This window comes from Triturus cristatus, chromosome 10 (assembly GCF_964204655.1).
Source record: "Triturus cristatus chromosome 10, aTriCri1.1, whole genome shotgun sequence".
In the NCBI taxonomy this organism is placed as follows: Eukaryota; Metazoa; Chordata; class Amphibia; order Caudata; family Salamandridae; genus Triturus; species Triturus cristatus.
In genome coordinates this window covers 937,917,652-937,941,108 of record NC_140593.1, presented here as the reverse complement: position 1 = coordinate 937,941,108, position 23,457 = coordinate 937,917,652, and the positions used below count along the sequence as shown (strand labels likewise).

At 46.1% G+C, this 23,457-nt stretch overlaps 1 protein-coding gene across 2 annotated transcripts in view; it reads left to right on the top strand.

Moving 5' to 3' along the window:
• The first annotated feature begins 19,449 nt into the window (after nt 1–19,449).
• C10H1orf35 (chromosome 10 C1orf35 homolog) overlaps nt 19,450–23,457 on the top strand; it is a 130,817-nt gene continuing 126,809 nt past the window's right edge. The window contains exon 1 of one of the 2 annotated variants that reach the window (XM_085628768.1): nt 19,450–19,585. The gene's annotated coding sequence lies outside the window, so the exon portion shown is untranslated. The remainder of the gene's footprint in view (nt 19,586–23,457) is intronic. The other variant, XM_085628769.1, reaches the window with a different exon arrangement.

Below are 23,457 nucleotides of genomic sequence, written 5' to 3'. Positions count from 1 at the left end.
ACCCCGCCGCCGCCAGAGCCAACCTGCTCGAAGGGATGAGAGAGGTAGCCGAGTGGATGACGACGAGCCGCCTGAAACTGAACTCAGATAAGACGGAGGTCCTCATCCTGGGCTCCTCGCCCTCCGCCTGGGACGACTCCTGGTGGCCCCCCGCCCTAGGCCCCGCACCCAAACCGACGGACCACGCACGCAACCTGGGTTTCATCCTGGACTCCTCCCTCTCCATGACCAGGCAAGTCAACGCCGTCTCCTCGTCGTGCTTCAACATCCTGCGCATGCTTCGGAAGATCTTCTGGTGGATCCCCGCAGAGACCAGGAAGACCGTCACCCAGGCCCTCGTCACCAGCCGACTGGACTACGGCAGCGCACTCTACGCCGGAACCACCGCCAAGATCCAGAAGAGACTCCAGCGCATCCAGAACGCCTCAGCCAGACTCATCCTCGACATCCCACGACACAGCCACATCTCCGGACACCTAAGAGACCTGCACTGGCTCCCGGTCAACAAGAGAATCACCTTCCGCCTCCTTACCCACGCACACAAAGCTCTCCACGATCAAGGGCCGAGCTACCTCAACAACCGCATCAACTTCTACGCTCCCAAACGCCACCTCCGTTCTGCCAGCCACGCCCTCGCCGCCGTCCCACGCATCCGCAGAGCCACTACAGGAGATAGGTCCTTCTCCTACCTGGCCGCCAAGACCTGGAACTCCCTCCCGGCCGACCTGCGCCTGACCCAAGACCACCCCTCCTTCAGGAAGAAGCTTAAGACCTGGCTGTTCGAGCAGTAGCGGCACCCCCCCCCCCCAGCGCCTTGAGACCCGCTCTATAAATGTCTTGATTGATTGATTGATTGATGTCTTTTTCGGTATTTAATTGTCTTTTCATCAATAGTTTTCTTGTCTCATTCAGTTTGGCATTTCATCATTTTTCACTTTTCCTTCATTTTCGGTATACAGAATGTCCTGAACATCCGCTTCTTCTCCAATATCGGACAAGATAACTCTCAGGATTTCCGATTCTTCGTCTTCCTCTACCATTTCCGATACAACCACCTCTGGATTTCCTTGGCTATCCGCCTCTTCTTTTACTTCAGGCAGGGCCACATACGTCCATTCTGGTGATTAATACTTCTGGTTAGGTTTCCTTGTTCTTTTGCTTTCTTTAACTACAATTGTTTCTTCTTCTTTTGATTTCTCCTGACTCGTCACTTCATTCACCTGTTCAGCCCTTGGTGAATTTACTCGTGTCAATCGATATCTCAATCTTTTTATTTTATTCGGCCAAACATCATCTTTTGCAGTTCTTTTCAATTTACTCCCTTTATCGTTCTTTTCAGTTCTCCAAGCTTTCTTTCTTAGAACTCGACCTTCAGGTATTTCATCTTCGCTTTCCTCTGACTCTGTTTCAACTTGCTTTTTGCTTTCAACAGTTTCTTTTTCCACCACTTGTTTTCCCTACTTCTGTCCCTCCTCGAATCTCCGACACGCAATCTTCCTGCTGACTACTTGTCCCTGTTTCTAACTGGATGTTGGAGTTCCCTACACCTCCTCGGGGGTCTTCCGCAATAATTTTTCCCTCTCTCTCTGTATCTGGCACCTGTCCATCTAAATGTGTTGTTTCAGGTGGAATTTCTCTTAATTTTTCATCTGGCACTTCCTTCTCATGAATCTCTTTTATCGTCTCTTCACAGTCTTTTTCTTTGTTCTTTCCTTGTTCTTTCCTGGAAGACTGTGCTCCTTGTTCTGTTTCTGAGTCTGAACTGGTATCAGAAATCTGTAACCTTCTCCTCAGGGAACTACTTCTGGGGACAAAAGTTAAACTTGGTTCTGTTTCCCCCCTTTCAGGGTTTTCTTTGTCTTTTGGCTCTCCGTCATCTGACTCAGTACTGGATTCTGATTCATTAAAAAACTTGTTTTCTGTGCTGTCTACTGGATTTGGAATTCTCAAAGTATGACTTGTATGGATCCAGTTCTTCAATCCAGCACACTTCACAGCTGTTGTTGTGGTCAAGATGACTTGTCTTGGTTTTCCCCACCTTGGAACCAAACAGTTTCTTCTTCTGTGGACTTTTATTCTTACCCAGTCCCCTGGGCTTAGATCACGGGCTGGCTTCTTTTCAAGGGTAGTGGCATCCGCTCCAACCTGATGAAACACAGAATTAACTGCGTCAACCAGGCTTTTGCAGTATTCCAACACCATGTCATCAGTTATAGTCATCAGCTTGTTGACTGGTATAAACATGTGGCGCATGGCTCGTCCCATGATGATTTCATGAGGACTTAACCCTGTAGTTCTGTCTGGAATTGATCTAATAGTCATGAGTACTAGAGGCAAGACATCAGGCCATTTCATACCTGTGGCTAAACACATTTTCCCTATCCTGTTTTTGATAGTACCATTCATCTGTTCCACCACACCAGAAGCCTCTGGTCGGTAGGCACAATGTAGTTTTTGTCGTACATTCAATGCTCGACAAATCAGTTTTATGATCTCATTATGAAAATGTCCACCTCGATCTGATTCAATTGTCACTGGGAACCCAAATCTAAGGATAAATTCCTTCAAAAGTAATTTTGCCACTGTCATCCCATCATTTCTTCTTGTTGGAAATGCCTCTACCCATCTGGAAAATAGACAGACCATAACCAAACAATACCTCAACCTGTTACAGGGGGGCATTTCAATGAAATCCACTTGCATTCTGGTAAAAGGCCCTCCTTCTCGACCTATTGTTCCTAGACTCACTACTGTCTTTCTTCCTGGATAGTATTGCTGACATATTAGGCATCTCTGACAAAGACTTTCTGCTACAAGTCTGAAATTTGCATTATACCAGGTTTGTTTAAAGGACCTGATCATAGCGTCTCTCCCTATGTGTCCCTGTCTATGATACATCCGTGCCATGGCAGACATCATGCTATCAGGCATGACTGGTCTTCCATCTTGATAGACCCACCCATGATCTTTTTCTCTGGGTGCACATCCTGCTTTTACCCACTGCTTCATTTCCTCCTCTCCTGCTTCTTCCTGCAATTGTCTTACTTCTTCCCATGTTCCCACAGTGTTAGTAAACATCAAAGAGCAAGAAATCACCTCTTTTTCCTTAGCCCGATTAATTGAATTCTGATTTCGTGCACAGTATTGTGCCATGTCATTCGCAAATTTATTTCCAGCAGCGATATAATCACCACAGCGACAATGGGCAGCACACTTTACAACAGCCAATTGCCTATGCAGCTGTATTGCCTCAAGCAACTTTACAACCACTTCAGCATTCTTAATGGGAGTTCCACTTGAGGTTAAGAATACTCTCTGCAGCCATATCTGGCCGAAGTCGTGGACAACTCCATAGCCATACTGGCTATCAGTTATCACAGTCACTCTCACACGTTTCCCAATCTTGCATGCTCTCGTCAAAGCAACGAGTTCAGCTACTTGGGCCGATTTTACTCCTTTCAAATAGGATGCTTCCATTACTGCTGCAACTGTGCATTCCGCATATGCTGCACTTAACACTCCATCATCTGTCCTCAAACAAGACCCATCAACAAACATAATGAAATCACTTTCTGGTAAAGGTTCATCTTTTATGTCAGGTCGTGGGTTTGTACAAAAATCAAGTACATCCAGACAGTCATGATCTGCTTCATCTCTTACTTCCACATTCTCAGCATCAGGTAACAATGTTGAAGGATTCACATTCAAACATCTCACAAGACTTACATTTGTTGCACCTAATATGACCTTTTCATACTTAGTCAGCTGACTCTGTGTCATATACGGAGTACGACTCCTTGTTAAAAGGATCGCCACATCATGAGGTACAAACACTTTCACAGGATATCCCATCACAATTCCCTCACTCTGTTCCAAACTCCGACATGTAGCAGCTACTGCTTTCAAACACCCAGGTAGGGCTACAGCGACCGGGTCCAACATTGATGAAAAATATGCAATTGGTCTCCTCAGTTTTCCATGCTTCTGTATTAGAAGAGAGAGTGCACATCCATTTCTCTCACTGCAATACAACTCAAATTCTTTCTCATAATCAGGCATACCCAATGCAGGTGCTTCACACAACCCATCTCTCAATTTTTTGAATGCTGCCAATTCCTCTTTGTTCAAATCAATGGGATCTTTCACATCACTTCTTGTCAGTCGTACCAAAGGTTTTGCGATCAACTAAAAATTGCTGATCCATTGATGACAATATCCAACCATTCCCAGAAACATTCTCACTTCTCTTTGGGTCATAGGTGGACTCATTCTTTTTATGATCCTGATTCTGTCTATTGTTATTCTTCTCAGTCCTTTTTCAATGTTATGTCCTAAATATTGTACTTCCTTCTTACAAAATTGTAATTTTGATGGTGACACTTTTAGTCCTCCATCTGCCAAATGATTCAGCAAGGCTATTGTGTCTACCTCACAAGCTTCACGGGTTTTCGATGCCACAAGTAGGTCATCGATGTATTGAACTAACACTGAATTTTCTGGCATTTCTAGATTTTCCAAGGACTTCTACAATAGCTGATTAAATATTGAGGGGCTTTCTGTATACCCCTGTGGAATTTGGCACCAAGCCAAAATACGCTCACCGAAACGAAATGTAAAAATTTGCTGACTGTCATGGTGCAATGGGATGGAAAAGAAAGCATGGCATAGATCAATCACTGTATACCATTCTGCGTCATGGGGAATCTGATATAAAATCACAGATGGATTCGGTACAATGGGACAGCATGACACAACAATTTTGTTTATCTTTCTCAGATCTTATACTATCCTGAACTTCCCACTAGGCTTTTTCAGTCCCATTATTGGTGAATTACATGGACTACTCATTATTTCTCTCAAAATACCTTGTTTTATCATTTTTTCAATCACAGGAGTCACTCCTTCGATTATTTCAGGTATCAATTTATATTGAGGGACATTTGGATAACTTACTCCTTCTTTTACTGTTATTTTTACTGGATCTACATTTCTCATTAATCCTACGTCTTCTCTGGTGAAATCCCAAACTTCTGCTTTAACAGATTGTTTTAATTCTTTAGGTAATTCGTCAGGGTTAAATACAGCATAGGTTTCAGTAACCTCCTTCTCCCTGTTTGCCATTGTCATTTTATACAGCACATCATCATCTGGTGTTTCAAATGCTATTCCATCTGGGGTACAAAATATAGTGCAGTTCATCTTGCACAACAAATCTCTACCTAACAAATTCACAGGACTGGTGTCGCACACGACAAAGCGGTGCATTTCAGAAAATTTCCCTATGCTAACTTTCACCGGTTCTGTAAGGTAAGTTGTAATCTGCCTGTTGGATACACCAACTACTTGGATCGTTTCATCCGAGAGAGGAAGATTCTTAACATCAGCTGATCTAACAGTTGATCGAGTAGCACCAGTATCAACTAGGAAAGTAATATTTTCATTATTAACTTTTCCATCTACAAATGGGCCTGTCTGGTCTACTTCTAGAGTTGCGCCAAGTACGCACTCTTCTTCCTCCCTTCGGCACCGTCAATAACCCTCTTCTGAATCCCTCTCATCGCGTTGCAGCCAATACTGCGAAGCAGCGCTAGCGCGCGGTGGTTTATTTACCTGTTCTCCGTTGTAGAATCCCGTTTCATTACTATACTTCTGGGAATTTTTGCTCTGTGGAAAAGGTGGTTTTGGCACCTGATTCTGTTGTGTTACAACCTGCTGCTTTCGCTGCGGTTGACCACTCACCTCATTCTGCACCTGTGGATTCAATGATGCATTTTCATCGTTAGTACTCAAGGGAAATTTACACTCGGATTTCCAATGCCCTATCCTACCGCAATTATGACACAGAAATTTCTTCTTAGCTTCCTCTATATTTGCTTTACCTTTCCCAGGACTAACTTTTTTGTCTTGATCTTGTATTATTCGCTTGTTCTGCTAATTGAGCTTCCTGTCTCTCCGCTACCTTTACTTGTGCCCACATAGCCTTTTCTTTCAATTTTCGCTGTTTTGCTTCAATCTCATCACTGAAATATTTAGCATGTCTCAGTACTTCGTCTATTTTCTTATTTTGCCAGTCTACAGTATGCTGTTTTATCATCTGACTAATTTCTGGACGAAGACCATATACAAACCTATATACAAAATGACTTGTTCTGGAAAAGTCAACACTCCGTCTTTTTCAGTATACTTGACCCAATTGTCTAACCAAATACAGGTGTGATATCCATATTTCGCAACCATAAAGGATGCGGGGGATTTCGGTGGAGGAAGTAACTGTCCTTCCCTTGTCACGATCGGTTTGTCCTTTTTGAACCACTTCTTAATTTTCCCAAACCAGGACTTTTTCTCCTTTTCTGGTGGATCGTAATACATTTTCCTGTCTTCTGTGTATTGCTAGTCTCTCCTTACAACTGTACCGCTATTCTGTCCAATCGTAGCGCGACTCACACTAGCGCACCAATCCGGAGCGTCTACGTCACTTTTGGAATTCTCCAATCCCAGGGCGACTCACACTAACGCACCAATCCGGAGCGTTTACGTCACTCTGTGATTCTCCACTCCTAGCGCGGCGTACACTAACGCACTAATCCGGAGCGTTCTACGTTTCCGACTGACTGGCCAATCCCAGCGTGGTCGTTCTGACGTCAGCAGCCGCTGCCGCAGCTCCTGTCTACCCCTCCTTTACAAAATCCACTCAGTAAGTTTTGTTACAATTCTGTTAGTAACAACATAAAACGCCACCATTGTCCGCTTCGCTAACCAAGGAATAGCAATAGACCTTTCTCACAAGAATTCCGTCTTTCCCGAGAGCTTCGCTTACCTCTGCCCTTACCTCTGCCCAACTACGGAATCATTACTTCTGTTGATAAAGTAGCACATCCCTCTACCTTACCCTTCTAACAAGCATTAGCTAACCGTTTCTCCAGAGTTAAGACACATGGTTGGAGACCCAATGCTCCTGAGAAATAAAACTAGAGTTTCACAATTAACCCGAATGCCTTCACATCCATGCACTTTCACACAAGAAAATGTAGTACATTCACACAGAATCCTGTCTTTCCCGAGAACAGCGAACAGTCTGTCCTACTACAGAATTATGACATGCGTTAACAAAGTAGCACTTCCCTCTACTTTATCCTTCTAGCAAGTTCAGAGAACACCTGTTACCTTTCCAGTGATAAGCGTTATCGGAATGCCATTTGGACTCCTGGTACCTAAGACCAAAATTTCACAGGTGACCTTCACTATCATACACACTTCTCTCACACAGAAAATGTCTTTAATGGCAACACACGGCGATGTCGACGAATCGAACCCAGACAATGCGTCGTGCAACTTCAATCGTTACATGTTTCTCCCTGTGTACCTACAGGGCAACAACAATTCCGTCTTTCCCGAGAGCAGCGCTTACCTCTGCTCTACTACGGAACCGTTACAAACTTCCGACTTCCTACATCCCAGAAGCCGTGCAAACATCATAAAACTCGACACGACTCAACATAGAGTGTTAATACATAAACCAATACCAATCAATAATCAATAATCGATAAGCAATGTACAAGCTATAATCACCAAACCAAAACAATAACAACCATCATTCTGCTACCAGAAAAACTGTTGCAGCGTGGAATGTCAAATCCTCCCTTCGTCACAGACCAAATATCGCAATAACACATTAACTCAAATACATTCATTGGTGGGGCCCATAACACCAACACTCACAATTCATTGATCTGCTGTCCCGGGAGGGATAAGTTTCCATACGCTGACATGAAAGGAATATCTTTTCACCTAAACCCTAATATGCATTGAATACTTTTATTAGCTTCAAACCTCGTGATATTCCCCTCATTTGGCGATGAATCAGTTACTTGATTTTGTAGTTTGGTAAATCAATTCTTTTATTTATGCTTTTCTCTTAATCTAATTTCTACAAATAATCAACACAACACATTTGTCTATTAATCAAAGCATTGTTTTTTTTTTAAATTCTTTTTATTAAATTTATGCAGACATATAACATGAGTACAGCTCCATCTGTCCATTACATACAGCTTAGTGGTAGAGATCATGCAACCTAGGGAGGATAGGGGGAGGAAGTTATGGTGATGGGGGGGGACTATCACTTTCCGGCTCATCCGGTGGGGCACATATGTACCCTCTGTATGCGTTCCAGGGTGTCCAGATCCTAGCCCACTTTCGAGGGCAGCCTCTTGCTTTGTACACTGTCTTCTCTCTAAGCATACACCAGTCTAGGTCGGCCTCCCAGTCTGTAACCTTTGGAGCATGCACGGCTCCCCAGACTTGAGCAATATTTCTTTTAGCTATCATGCAGCCCAGTGTGACCCATTGTATTGCGTGTGTGCCTAGGTCAGTAGGTTCCCATATGTTGAGGAGGCATCTAGGTGCTTCTGGGAGTATGGTAAGTTTGAGTACCCGGCTCATGATGGCGTGTGTGTCTCGCCAGTAGGTCTGTATATGATCACAGTGCCAGACAATGTGGGTAAATGTGCCTGGCTGTGCGCATCCCCTTCTGCAGTGGCCATCCATTGAGCTCCCCATGTGTACCAGTTGGGGCCCCGTGACATATACTCTGTGTAGGATTTTTAGCTGGACAAGCCGAAGACGCGCCGAAATGGTGACAATTTTAGGGGAGGATAGAGCGGACTGCCATGTCTCATCATCCAACTCGATTCCATCCCTTGTCCATTGCTCTCGCAAGGGCATCATTGGGTCCGCCATGTTATTAATGAGTTTCCTATATGTTAGGGAGATGGCCCTGTCCGGCAGATAGCCGTCTAGAATCCGATCCTCAAGGGGTGCGTATTCGGGAATCAAAGCATTGTTTATCTAATTAAATTGCAAACTTTAGAAATCATCGTCCAAACCGCAGAACATCATATTTACCTAATCTGGCTATTAGTCGTCCTCTAAGTCAGTCAAGTTGTGGAAAAATCTTTAAATTCATCAAATTCAGGCTGCAATTCAGTCTCTCAAAGATTCAGGATAACAGCTGTCCAGCAGTGTCACCGTCCTCTCCGTCAGCATAACATCAGGAAATTCGCAGTAAGACAAATCAAACGACCGACCTTTCAAGCAAGCAAGCCAGCAAGCCCCGAACTCACTATTCTACCGACTTTTATAATGATTTTAATGTCAAAATGTATCAAGAATCAGTTTTAGACAGTTCTGATTGGTGGATTTGGGGTCACTCGGTAAAGTTCTCACATAGTCCATTAGATTAAGTCATCGCACTTGCTGGTTCCGGTTTTAAAAACAGTTCTTTGTCTTGTAGTCCTGGCAACTCTCCCAGTACGACCATGGTTGGTACATCTTTCCTGGGGTCAGGACGAGGCCATTGTTGCTGGCGGTGGCGCAGGCGCACTTCACCCAAAACCTCGTGAAACGATAGCAGTCATGTTGTGCGTCTCAGTCGGCCATCTTTACGAAGGCCCAAATGGTCAACTTAAGTAAAACAAACACAAAAACGTAATTAAAACATTGAAATGGCTAATAAAATGTTAAACCCTCACTAATTCCCCTATGTGTAAGTAATTATCTAGCATAATAGCAACATTTAAAGCATTTATATTCACCCAGTGATGTCATCTGGTGCAACTTACAATTACGTCACAAAAGCAACATATATCATGCAATATTCCAATTTAATACCATTAATATGCGTACATATATTAGTACACAGTTAGTTTAGCCCTGCAAAATGCAAATGCCACGTGTAATTCTTTTGTTAATATAATTGGTGAGTTATCACTTCAAACGGATTAATAATAATACCATTAATTGATTATTCGGATTAATATAAACATGCAGAATGGGGGGGTATACTAAATTTCGTACTACCCGCTCCAGCACCCCCTGCCCAAAAGCTGGCCACATTGAGCATGTCCAATTCCGACAAGCAGACTGCTGAAAGGAACTCGCCACAGCACGTACCAAGCCACACCTGCGCATCGATGCAGCGCAGGAAGCGGGTTGTACGGAGGAAATAAGTCCACTGGTAATAGACCCCCACCAGGAACATATTGACAGCAGTTCAGCACTTGTCCTTCTTCGCTCTTCCAGCTGACTGGTATGGTGTCGTGGGGGTCTGGGCCCACGACGTTGAATAATTACACAGCACACAGGCCACAGTGTCGTGGTTAGCTCCGAACTAACCCCGCCCAGAGCCCCGGGCTCTTTATTAACTTTATCACGTGGTCTCAACCTTGGTCGAGACCACTTCCCAACATTTCAAATTGGGGGTTTGCATATAATTAAATCACCCCTATCGTGACGAGAGGCGTGGGCTGTCCCATCGCCTCTCGTGATATTACATTCCTCCTTAACCAGGAGACAACTGAAAACAACTATCAACAACGTCTAACATTCCATTCTAGTCCTGACCGTTGACTGACGGTCATACCATAACAAAAATGAAACAGTCTTACTTGGGGTTGGATTGCAGCAGCTCACCCTGGCTGCGACCCGACATCGGGTCGCCGATTAGCCACTGGTTACAAAGTCTTTGTACCTTTGGGAGAGCTTGGGGCAGGGCCGGAGGTGATACCGGCTTGGACTGCTGCGCATTTGCGAATCTGGAGTCTGGTCAGCTGGATCGTGAATGGAAGTCCCACTCTGCTCTCCCTCCGACTCCCGGGCTGATGGTGGTGAGGACGGCTGGTTGGTGGATTGACCACTGGGGCTTGGTTGTCCATGTCCAGCATTTCTTTTCCTTGGCATTGCAGGTCTCCTTTGGGGTGCCCCCTCTCGCTCAGGAGTGTCCACTTGGTCGCTATCTTCTGTGGGAGGGACTTTCTTAAAGAACAACACATTTCGGGTCACTGTCTCAGATCCTCTCAGAGCGGTTACCATGGTACCCTTGATGGCCATGACAGTCCATGGGGTTGGTTCGAACGGTGTCCGGAACTTCCCTCCGGGATGCCGATCTTGCACAAGCACTTGGTCACCCAAAGCGATGGGGCTCTCTAGTGCGCTTCTCCTTTGAGATGCCGCCTCATTGGTTTTTGTTCTCCTGAGGTCTGATAGGTTCGGAGGATTTGCGGCTTTTTCCCATGTGGAATGGTGTCCGTGACTGCTCGGCCAAAGCATAGGCGGCTCGGACACACCCCTGTTGTGCAGTGAGGGGTGAGTCGGTATTCTCGAAGAAACTGATACACGGCCCACTCTAGGTTGAGCCCCTCTGACAGCGCAATCTGTATGGTTTTATTTAGAGTCCGCATCAGCCTCTCTACCTCGCCATTGGCTTGGGGCCACATAGGCGTAATTTTTCGGTGCTTTATCCGATGGGACGCGAGGTACTCCACGAGTTCCGTGCTGGTGAACGGTGGTCCGTTGTCAGTCTTGAGTTCTCCAAATAGCCCGTGAGTGGCTATCACTTTCTCGAGTTTGGGGATGACTTCTGCTGCGGATGTTGAGGAGACAAATTCTACCTCTGGGTACCTGGAGAAGTCATCGACTACCACCAACATGTGTCGTCCTCCAGGGAGACAGGCGTTTGTAACGGCACAAGCTGGCGTGGGTGGAGAACGTCGTGATTGGACGCGAGTGGACTTGATGGTACCCCGATCGAAGGTCCATCTTCGAGAACCACTTTGACCCTGCAAGCTCGCACATGATGTCATCCACCATTGGAGTTAGGTGGCTTTCCCGTTTGATGGCGAGGTTCGGGATCCGCATGTCGATGCATTTGCGGACGGCATCAGGCTGCTTCGGTTTTTTCGCGACCACGATGGGCGACACCCATGGTGTGGGACCACTCACCCGTTCGATGATTCCGGCCGCTTCCAGCATGCGGAGCTCTGATTCCACTTTTGGTCGGAGATGGAAGGCAATTCTCCTGTGTCTGAGAGCTACCGGTGCGACTGATTTGTCTATGTGTAGGCGAACTGCCGGGCCTTTGAGGCACCCGATCCCGTCGAAGAGGGGTGCGAACTCACATATCAGCCTGTCCAAATCACGTGCTTGCACCACAAACACAAACTGGATGAGTCGCAGTTCTTGGGCTGTGCGACAACCGAGTAGAAAACCTGAACCTTCTCTGGAAACACAGACGTCACTGTGCGAGATTTCCGTCTGGAATATCCCGCACATTCGGAGTGGGGTGTGGGTCCCAAACGCGTACACTTGAACGTTGGTGTTGCAGAGCGCTGGCAGGTTGGGCAGCAGCCTGTATGCGCCGAGGGCCATGAGATTGATTGTGGCGCCGGTGTCAATGAGCGTTGTTACCGGATGCCCTTGTATTTTAACAGTGCACATGGGTGCAGCTTGCGGTGGCGCCGAGAGGGCGTGCAGCATGTGCACCACGTGCACAGCGGCGGCTTCATCATCGTCCATGTCTCCGCTTGAGGAATCACCAGGTACCAGCTCCAGCGCGCGCACTGGTCGCGGCGGACCTTGCGATCGCCTTGATGGCCTTGAGCGACAGACTTTGGAGAAGTGATTGATTTTACCACAGGCACTGCACGTCTTCCCTTGGGCTAGGCACGCGCTGTCGTGTGGGAGCGGGTCCCCGCACCATCCATAGAGGCGGAGTTTAGGATTATGTCCCGGTCCTTGGGCTGAGGGTCTTCTGGGCTTCTGCCGTGGGCCTCGCGGGTTGGTTTGAATAGCACAGACTGGTTCCTCTTTGATGGACGCCGGAGTTTTTAGCTCCATATGGGCTGCCCTGGCCTTGGACAATTCTTTGGAGCGTCCCAGGGTCAGTATGTCCTTCATCGCCATGTTGTGCTCTTCCTGGACGTGTTCACGCAGTTTTGAGGAAGCGCACCCCTGTATGAATTGTGCTCGTACCTCATCGTCTTCATCAGGCAGGGTGCACGTGCTCGCTAGTTCCTTGAGCCGAGCGTAGAATACGTCGACAGGTTCTTCCGGGAGCTGTTTCGCTTGGCGGAGGAGGAAACGTTTGTAGTCTGGGTTCGCATATGGCTCGAAATGCGCGGTGATGGCATCCCGCAACGTGGCGTAGGTCTTCGGGGGCCCTGCTTCGTGTACGGTCTTCGCTATTTTGTGGATTTCTGCGCCGCCCAGATGAAGGAACATGGACCGCTGTCGTCGCTCTTTAATCTCAGCAGCTTCAAAGAATGTCTCTAGCCGTTCCACCCATTTTTTCCATCGCACAGCCTGGGAAGGCGGCGGACCCGTTACGGAAAAGGGCTCCAGTGGCGGGGCGGTGGTCATGGTGGCACCGCAGTGGACAAACTCAGGGGCGCAGGAGGGCTACGCCACGACGTCTGTGTGGCACCAGAGCGAAGACGGCAGTACGAAGCAAGTGTTGAAAACCAGGCGGCGGTGTCTTCACTGGTGGCCAACCATCAGGAGACGGTGTCCGGGGCCACACCGGGGCGTGCACACCACAAGCAGTATGGGCTGACCTCCAGCCAAGGGTCGTGTCCCGGAGGCAGGCAGCAGCTTCAGCGCCAGCAGGGGGGAAGGACCCACCGGTGAAGCGTCGTGGAGCTGTGATGTACGGTAGGGCCGGGGAAGACCTGGAGTGGAGCTTCCAGGATGTGTTTGGCATCTGCACCTGAGGGAGCTGTAGGAGCTTGGTGGCCAGACGACCTGAATGTGCTGTGCAGTATAGGCGCTTGCTGCGCAGCACTCATAGAAGGGGAGATGCACGTCTCTGCCGGGTGAAAGCCCAGTGGGTGCAGTGGCGGTGATCCGCCAAAGGGGGCAGCAGAGCGCACGCGAACACTCACCGCGTTGACAACGGCGGTTCGCAGGGCATCGGCATACATGCTGCAGGCGTCTCCAATACGGCAGCACCGCAGGCGCTCTTCAGCGGTGAATTTAGGCCGCTACGAGGTCGCGTTGATCAGCGGGAGGCCTCCGGCAATGCTCGCAGAGAGTGAGGCACACCCGCGGGAGGGGCCGCACGGCGACCGGCAGAAGCGTGTGAACGGTAGGTGCTTGGCACGGTGAGATTGAGGTCGGGCAGCGGCAGCTGGCACCACCTCTTCGCCAGTGTGGTGTCGTGGGGGTCTGGGCCCACGACGCTGAATAATTACACAGCACACAGGTCACAGTGTCGTGGTTAGCTCTGAACTAACCCCGCCCAGAGCGCCTGGCTCTTTATTAACTTTATCACGTGGTCTCGGCCTTGGTCGAGACCACTTCCCAACATTTCAAACTGGGGGTTGGCATATAATTAAATGACCCCTATCGTGGCGAGAGGCGTGGGCTGTCCCATCGCCTCTCGCGATATTACAACTGGTAGCTTGAACTGCTCATTACTTCAGACACTATAGACACAGACAGCAGACATAGATACAAAGGCACTGCTCACGTTAATGACGCTGTAAGCAATATATCCGGGTAAAATGTATCACAAACGTAGATTTATCATTACACGTCGACACACATTGGAATACATTACAAGTAGAAATTATCAGTCCATAGCTGCCTTCATACGCTACATTCCACAGTGTGTTAACATGGCCCCCCAAGTGAAGCGGGTCTCCCTGTAATAAGAGGAGACTACCTTTCGTAACGTCACTTCCAGTGACACCACCTAACTTGGAGCGTCCCCCCACTACTCTTTTTAGGACTTGTGCTCTGTATATATGTAGTAATCACGTCGGGATTATCACTGACAATTGTGGATGGAAACCCTTCACGGAGGATAATATCCTTTAAAAAATCAATGATATTCTTAGAATTAGGTTAGTCAATGAAACGTACCTCTGGCCATTTTGAGTAATAATCAATTGCAAAAATCGCAAATTTTGAGTTACTAGGAAGCACGTTAAATGGTCCAACCAAATCTATTCCTATCTTCTCCCAAGGTTTGTTTGGTAGAACAATAGGCTGCAAGGGAGGAGTATGGACTTTTAAACTCTTATCCGAACCAGAACAAATCACACAACCCCCTACAAACAAATCCACATCATTGTCCATCTGTGGCCACAAAAAACGTTCACGAAGTCTCCTCTTCGTGAGGGTTCTACCCAAATGACCTTCGTGTGCTCCCTGCATCAACCTCGCTCTTAACATGCCAGGAGGGACCAATCTATCTCCGCGTACAAGTAAGCCATCCTCAATTGAAAGTTCAGGTGCAACTTTAACGAAAGTTTGGAGAGAAAATTTTACATTCTTTTCCCTAGGCCAACCTTCCTTCACACACCTAATGACATCACCCAATAATGTATCCTTAGAAAGAAAATCTCTCCATTCAACTTCACTCACAGCACACATTTCATCCAAACCCACAGAGGCTACAAAACACTCCTCTTCATCCTCATCCTCCATATCCAGCTTTGATTCAACAGGGTGCCTAGAAAAGTAATCTGTACAAATATTCCTAGAACCTTGAATGTGACTAACCTCAAAATCATATTGCAATAATTTAGTAGATAAACGTGCTATCCTGGGCGTATGTTCTTTGATTTTATCCCCAGACAAAATTGAAACAAGCGGACTGTGATCAGTTCTTAGCTTAAAATGTCTGCCCCAAATGTACGGATTAAACTTCCGAATTGCCCACCAACATGCAAGCAGTTCCTTTTCAATTACCGAAAAATTAAGTTCAGACCCACGCAAGACTCTTGATGCAAACCCAGTGGTATGCTCAACTCCATTAACCATCTGCGTGAGAACAGCTCCCAAACCCAACCCACTAGCATCGACAGTGACAACGCAAGGGACATCTGGAATGAAGGGTTTGAGAACTCTTGGACTGATCATTTTTGACCCATTTAAAGATTTCATCACATTCAGTGTCCCATTTAAAAGGAACATTTTTTTTAAGCATGTTAGATAACGGTTGACACTTTGTCGCATAACCAGGCACAAAACGCGAATAAAACTCACATAAGCCAATGAATGACTTAAGTCCCGCTTTATCCACAGGAGGAGAAAAATCTAATATCGCTTTAACCAACCCTGGTCTTGGTTCAACTCCTTGTTCTGACAGAACATGTCCTAGGTATTCAATCTTCTTCACCCTGAAAACACACTTTTCTTTCTTTAACACGACACCCCCTTCGCGCAAAGCCTCCAAGACACAATACATGGTCTCGTCATGCGACTCACATGTTTCACCATGAACCAACACATCGTCCTGAAACACAATCACCCCTTTGATCCCATGTTCCTATGGGCGAAACAAAAGCAGTCAAATGCCTTGAGGCCGGATCAAGAACGACCTGATGATACGCTGACGCTAGGTCTAACTTACTGAACCACTTCGACCCCTTGATTAAAGACAACATCTCTGGGATATTAGGAAGAGGATGAGAATCTATCCAGATTTTTCTATTTAAACTGCCTAAGTCAATGCAAACGCAAATCTCGTCATTTTTCTTCTTTGCGATCACTAACGGAGAAAGCCAAATAGAAGATTCCACTGGTTCTATAATCCCCTTCTTACAAATACCAGAAAGCTCTTGTTCAAGCTGACTCCTGACACTAAACGGTACGTTCCTGAGACGATGTTTAACTGGAATAGCACCATCTTTCACCTTAATGGTATGCATAAACCCCTTGACACATCCAAGCTCATTACCGAAAACGTCAGGAAAATGTTCAGATAAGAAGTCAACGAAATCATCAACACGAAGAATGGATACTTGATCTTTTGTACCTGGTCTCAATACCATTTTGAATAAACCTTGATGAAACCATCCGAGAATATTCACCCCTTTGATGGCTACGTAAATCTTCCCAAAAATCCTCCTTCCTCTGAAAACTAAAGAGTCTTCAAAATAACCTGCCAATTCAATGGTTCTCCCTTCATAAGAAACAGGCGATCTGTCTGGAGGAAATAGTGAACGCACTCCCCAAACTTCTTTAAACTTTTCCTGAGTTACCATTGTTATCCTTGCTCCAGAATCAACCAAAAGACAAACATTTTTACCACCAATCTCCATATCCACATACGGATCCACACACTCATCTTGTACACTACAAACTTGACTTGCATCCACAACCACAACCACCATGTCTCTCAGATCATCCTGAATTTTCCTTAATTTATCACATTTTGGTTCACACAACGAAATATTTGCAATAGAGGAATTTGCAGAAGAAGATGGAACACCACTACTCATCCTTCCATCCTGTGTGGTTGAATAACTCCTCCTCACATTTTGGCAGACCTTAGCAAAATGACCCAATTTTCCACACGCCCTACAAGTTACACTTCTAGCAGGGCATGCGCGTCCAGACCTAAAATGCGGAGAATTTCCACACTTAAAACAAATATTCGTTTGTTTGAAAAACTTATTGTCACCACGATAGTAATTTGAGTTCTTGTTTTCCTTTGCTCTTACTGCATTAATACACTCTTCTTCTTTGTCGGTTGAAATTGAGGCTTTTCACTCAAGTTCTTTGACAGACAACTTTGAAAGTTCTATGCTTTTTGCAATCCGTATCGTTTCCTCTAACGTGGGATTTCCAAGCGACAATAACTTTTGTTGTATACTTTTGTCATTGCACTTACAAATGTACTGATCTCTTATCAATTGGTCTCTGAAACCTTCATATTGACACTCAGCACTAAGAACACGTAAGGCGGAAATAAAATCTTCAACTTTTTCACCTATTTTCTGTTCCCTTTTTAAAAATGTATGTCTTTCAACTACCAAACTGGGTTGGATGTCAAAACGCAACTCTAGTTTTTTGACTGTTTCTTGAAACTCATCAATATCTCCTTCCTCACCACCAACATGTATTAAAGGAGGCAAATGTTTAAAAATCTCCCTCCCTTCAAATCCCAAGACATTTAATAAAAGACACTTCTTTCTTTCTGCCCTATACCGTGAACCACCAATGGCGCCAATATATGTTAAAAATGCGTCATACCATTTTGTCCACGAAATGGGTGGATCCCCAGGTGTTTCCAGAAAAGGTGGAGGAGGAGAAATAGATTGCATTTTTCCTTATGCTATACAGGAACTAAATGTAACCCAAAAAAACCAATTAATATTCTTATCCAAAACGTACTCCAATATGTGCCACCCTTATTATTGTGCTGTTGCACCCTAAATATCTATATTTTCCTTTGATGTTGCTACTACTATTTTTACATTACTACTTTTGTTCTACACAACAGAAACACTCTTTTTTCTACAATTTTTTTTTTTAACAAAAAAATAAAATGTATCTACTTTTCGGAATTATTGTGTCCTATAGTCCATCAACACTCTTCTCTACTAGAATAAGCAATACTTTATGGATCTAATAAGGTGTACATGCCACACAACCCCCGAATTTTCCACTAAAACTGCAATGTTAGAACTCTTTATGGTGTGCGTGTCACCGTTCCTTAACACGCAAGATAAAATATTAGTTCTGGTGTGCGTGTCACCGTTCTTCCACACAAAAGCAAAATGTACACTTTTTCAAGCAAATATGATCTGTCACATCAAGGCAATACTTGCACAGCGTTTGTACTTGAAAACCGAGTCCGCTGCGACCACTGCACACTATCCTTCGTTTCTTTTTTCCTCTCTTCGTCCGCTTTTCGTCACTGGATGTTCCCGTCTGCAATTTCCTTCGCTGTGTTTCTATGGCAATGACGTTTCATCACCACACGCTTCCTTTCTCGGGTACGTGCTCTCCCAAGATGGCGTGCGACGCAGAGCAACAGCTACAACGCCAACTCCCATCCACTTCGTGACGAACCCAAACGGCGCCTCCGCAATCCTCCGGCAATCTCAACCAGAACTTCAGCGGTGATACGTTTCTTTGAGGTAAGCTTCGCTGCTGCCTTTTTTTTTTTCTTATTCAGACCTTAACATCGGCTTCCGAATTTTCTTACACGATGCTAGTCGATGTTTCGATGCTTAACACGTTGTGGGTTCTGCAGCATCCAATTTACCAGATCGTCTCATTACAAATCTGTAGTAATCACGTCGGGATACAACGAAGTTGAGTCAATACGTTTTATTGATAAATTAATGCTGCGCAGCAACCAGCTCCCTCAGCCCCTCAAACCTCAACCAGTACAGTTTTAAAACCTAAACATTCCACTTAGAATTCTTGAGTCCAGAACATTGTGGGCTCAAGAATTCTAAGTTAAAGCAAAACACTACAATATAGCATATGAGGACAACCTGAAATCTTGTTTGTTATGGTGTACATCATGATCTCTTACTGTTGCACTGACTAGCTATGCTATGAAAATTTGCTTTTGGTTGCTCAAATGGGTGTAATTTCTGATATTCATGTTTACCTCCTTTTCATTGCTCGATTTTACTTGCCAGAAAGTGTCACTCATAGTCGTTGAATGTGACTCATAATTTCCCTATAATTATGAAAACGTCACATATAGCAATCTGAAACCTTGGCAGCTATGGGCATTCCAATCCAAGCAAGATATCCAGTCGTCTACCGGGTGCACATCTTTGTTTCGCTTTTAAATGCCCCGCCCAATTTCGTCATCCTCTTGGGCCATTAACAGCGCAGATGACTCACAGTCAAAACTTTGAGTCATGTGACGAAACGTCATCTGTTTGCGACAGCGCGACTTTCAACTGGTCCGTACGTAGGTGTACATTGCCTGTGAACAACACAGAATCTCATCCGAACAGTTCTAGCACAGATCATCTTTAAAAAATAAAAAAAAAAGGTGGGTGCACGGTTAAACTTGCTTTATACTCCGCAAGAGACGTTTGTCGCCGTTCAAATCGCGAGGCAAATGGAATCAAGAAAGAATGCACAGTATGTTGTTGACTGTAAGGCTGGCTTAAAACTCAATGATCCTAACCTTCGAAATAATGTATTTTTATGTAGCTCGGTAAAGTGTACTAGGATTCTGTGGTGTTTGCATTGTTATACATAATAAGTGTTACTGTTATTTATATTGGTGGACGTAGTCCATTTATTACTGCTCCGTGATACTGTGTACTCAAACAAGTAAATTGCAGAAAAGTCGTACATGTTCTTCATGCTGCACGCGCACTTTAAATAGACGGAACGAATCAGCGGAGGGGCCAGTAGCTCTGCCAGTAACTCAAACCGCTCGGTGAACCCTTTACCTAGGGACCTTGGCAATGGAAATAACAACCTATCACAAAACGCAGATTGACAGCAGCTCATTTTCAATCTAGTGGGGACCATTGCAAAAGTCAAACAGCTTCACACTCTGTCACAATATTTTCTCCAATGTGTTTTGTCCTACTTGTTATCTCGGCAGAATGGCTAGGACTGTCCGACATGTTTGTAGTTTGCTTCTATTTCGTGGAATCATGCAAAAATTATATGAACTGCAAAGGCAGCATTTAGCATTTCTTTTTAGCTCATTTTGTCCTCGCTTTAATTTTGGATGCAAAAATGTGTTTCATACTAAAAAATTGTTCACAACCACCAGTGCCATGAACAACAGGCGCTTGCGTTCTGGTCGTTCACACTGCTCCTGTGCTCTCACCCAAAATGTTGCCACGAGCAAGGAGTAAGTACAACACCTGACCTAATTATGTAAATTTGAATAACAAGCTTAAGGCAAAATTCCACCAATAACCGTAATAAATGGCCTGTGGTGGGTAATCTGTAAGTCGTGGTCCACAGTGGCCACTCCGCTTGTCTTCCTCCTTTGGTCAACTCAAAGCAAGGAGTACTGTTGAGGTGGACATTAAAAATACACACTTTCTTTTCAAACATCAAGATATAATGTAATCCTTAGTTTGATATGGAATACATATGATTGTGCCAGAAGTCTGCCATATGACTTAATGCCAAGGCTTATCTCCAGCCAGGTTTACTACATCATGCTACTGCAGTCAGCACATGAACAAATTGATAAGGCACAGTGAAAAATGGATGAAGCTATTTCACGTGGATAAAGCTATTTCATGTGTGACTCAAGAATGAACATACTTCAGTTGTGCACTTCATTATAAAGATATGAACAGTAAAACATGTAAGTGAAAGTTCCTGTAGTTTTATTACATTTTCTGAACTTTCGCTTATTCGTTGGAGCCAAAAAGCTAGCATTTCATAATTCGCACAGCAGAAGCTTATGCCCGTGCCTGCATTCTGAGGTAAAACCATTTCAGGAATAGCAGTAGGTGGATTTTGCATGGATATATCTTCATAGGACAAAGTACCATTCTTACTGAAAATGTATTAGTATTTAAATAAAAAGATTGGTTCCCTTGTCATTTATATTGGAAATATATTTTTCTGGTTAAAAAAAATAATCTAGCCAACCTTGCTCAGTGACTAATCACAAGGCTAGTTAGTGGCAGAGATCAAGCGAGGCACACAGAGTCCTCTTTGATGAACTGAGTCCTGAGATCTTGCATTAAAGTAAATGCGCTCAAAGAAATTTCTGTCCTCCCACTAGTAGGCTGTACATGTGCCACCAGCCTTCATGCGCCTGCCAAGCAACCTTCCGAAAACAAAACAAAGCTTGCAAAAGATACAAGCAGGCATGTTCTGGCTGACCAGATATTTCTGTGCCAGGCAGGGGGTACCATGTGACTTTCGGCTTGGTCACGTGCTGAGTGAGGCACGCTGTTTCTGTAGATCGACTCTGGCTCTGCCAGGGTCCAGTTTCGGTGGTGTTCACAATGCAGGGAGAGGAGCAGCAGTTGTTGTTTCTGATGCTTATCTAGGCAAGACTGTTGATGTCTGTAGTGAGAAAGGATTGAGATGTGTTTGGAGGGGGCGAAGGCTTTCTTTTGAGACATAAGGGGGATTTTCGACAGAACACAGGCAGGTTGAGAGCTTGTCACTCATGTTGCGTCCATGGTGCCTCCTCAGGTATCTGCGTGGCTTATGTTGTTCGCGGACAGGCTGTTGTAAAGGTCAATTCTCGGTTGAGTGTGGTGATCCATTGGTTAGTGGTGCTCCGTGGTTTAACACAAAGAAACACATTAGTTATAGATTCCTTACCTTAGAATTACACCCAGGCGTCAGACTGGATCTGGAAAGTTTTTTCATGACCAGTACCTCTGCGCGTCGGAAGATGGCTTTGGTCGGCTCTGCGTTTGGCGTCGTGGTCGCCGGTATGACGTTGCGGCAGCTACTTAAACGCTGCCTTCGCTTGCTGACGTCAGTTCTTTCTTTTTCCGCGCCAGCCAGCGAGGATCCGGGAAGAGCGATACCTCAGTAATTTTTTTGACTAAGTTTTTCTCGACACTTGTCGATGTCTTGTTTCGAGTCTCCGACTAGGTGCACGAGGGATGCCCATTTTTAAGGCCTGCGGTTCCTGTAACCAATTGATGTTGGTGACGGATTCGCACCGCGTGTGCCTCTTTTGCCTGGAGCGCGACCATGACCCCAAGTCGTTCTCCAACTGTCAGTTGTTGACGCCGAAGGCTTTGTGGGAGTGGGTCTGAAAGCTGATTGAACGCCGACAGTAGGCTCTGCGCCATTTGAGATCCTGGTCTAGATGGAGGTCGAGGGACCGGTTGCGGAGCCACCACCATTCCGGTTCCAAATCTTCGAAGTCTTCGCACTCTGGGTCGGGTAAGTCGAAGCTTAAGAAGAAGTCAAAGAGGCATCGTCGCTCTTCGACTTCTCCTCGTCGGTCAGCCGATTCGACGAGGCATGCGGGTGGTGCCACTCCCGCGGCTCCGCGTGCGGAGCCCGACGGGTCGACTCCGACCTTCCCTCCTTTTCCGGGACCCGACGCGACCCCCGCCCATCTTCGTACGTTCTACGGAGCAATGCATGCCAGCTTTGGGCGGACCGATCCCCTTCGGTTAGGGGACCTGGGTCTTCGATGCCGGCGGCTCAGGCGCCGCAGGCTCTCCTTGGATTCAGGCCTGGATCTGGATAAACGCCGGTTGGCCTCATTACGCCTCCACCAGCGCCTCTTCATCCGGCACCAATTCTGCTACCGACGCCTGTTGTGCACCCGGCTGGCGTCGGCCCCGGCCTCCAGCCCGACAAGGACACGGAGCCGGACCGGCGTCGACCGGCGCCGGTTGGGGTTTTCATGCCCCTGTTCACTCCTGGGGATCCCTTTCCAACAACAGTGGCACCCAGAGGATGATGAGGAGGACTGGGAGGGGTCAGGTGACCCTTTAACTAACCAGCTAGATACTGAGTAGAGATGAACTGGGGAATGCCAGTGGTCTGGACACTTCACCCGACCTTGGCATGTTGTTTCCTCCTACCGTGGCTACGGAGAAGGGAGTGTCATAAGCTGTGGTGTTGCGTAGGGCGGCCGAGGCTCTCAACCTCGAGCTTCCTACGGTGGCTGTCAGGACTAACCTCCTGACTGAGGTGCTTCAAGCGGCGGCAAGCTCTTCAGAGCCCCTGCTGCCATTTAATGAGGCCCTCACCTACGTCCTTTTCGGCACGTGGTCCAGGCCCAACTCGGGGTCTCCCGTGGACAGGGTGATCGCCCGGCTCCGGGTGACCCCACTTTCCTCTCCCAACACCCCACCCCGGAGAGCTTGGTGGTCCAAGCCTCCACCTCCAAAAGCGCCTTCCCTACTGCTCCACCGGAAAGGGAATCCAAGAAGCTGGACCATCTTGGCAAGAAATTGT